This window comes from Cebus imitator, unplaced genomic scaffold (assembly GCF_001604975.1).
Source record: "Cebus imitator isolate Cc_AM_T3 unplaced genomic scaffold, Cebus_imitator-1.0 Scaffold8, whole genome shotgun sequence".
NCBI lineage: Eukaryota > Metazoa > Chordata > Mammalia > Primates > Cebidae > Cebus > Cebus imitator.
Window position 1 is genome coordinate 5,500,966 of NW_016107323.1, and position 991 is coordinate 5,501,956.

Here is a 991-nt window from a genome sequence, read left to right on the forward strand (position 1 = left end):
GTCAGGCCAAATTACCAAGATGGGGAACCTGGGCTGCCAAGGGGACTATTACTTGTATTCTAGGGGACACAGCCCCAAGGACAACAATGGGAAAGAGAATGTCACCTTTTCTTCCAGCCACAGGGAAGACAACTGAACTATCTTCACACTGCAGGCCAAAGAGATGCTCCCATTTTCTGAACTTCTCACCCGGGAAGTAACCCATGTTTTACCTAATCCTAGACACCGATGTGCCAGAAATGGTCAGAATTCCCAAGTGTCAGAGCTCCCTCCAAAGCCACCCTTGCTGCATCTCAACCCCCTCCCAAAAATGTTTATCCGACCTGGAGCTGAGACGCAGAGAGAGCTTGAGGGTCCTGCTTATCCTCCTCTGGCAGAGCCCATGGCAGGGTGAGCCGTGGCAGGGCAGCGCGGGGTGGTGGGCTCAGAGGCCTTTGCTCTGGGATCCACAGAACATCTAGGGAGGCATCAGCTGTTGCTTTTCCCCCAAATAAAGCCCAGGTGCTTCTTCAAGCCTCTCTGAGCTGGCACTTCTCAAAGTTCATGTCAGCATTTCTTGAAGAGCTCCCAAGCCACAGATTCCTTGAGGTATTAGAGAGGTAGAGGGAGAGACACTCATTCAGAACACCTTTTTGTATACCTCTGACTACTAGAGCTCTGGAAATGTTTCACATGCCCAGAAAATCAACCAATCAATAATTAAAATCTACCAAGATGTGGGGGCTTCCCAAAGTGAAGTCTGTGGACCAGCAACCTGATGCGCCTCACCTGGGAGCTCACTGGAAATGCAGAATCTCAGACTCTGCCTCAGAGCTGCCAAATCTCAGTGTCTGGGGATTAAGGCCCAGGAACCTGTGTCTTTAAAAACACAGGTTTTTGGGCCGGGCGCGGTGGCTCAAGCCTGTAATCCCAGCACTTTGGGAGGCCGAGGCGGGTGGATCACGAGGTCAAGAGATCGAGACCATCCTGGTCAACAAGGTGAAACCCCGTC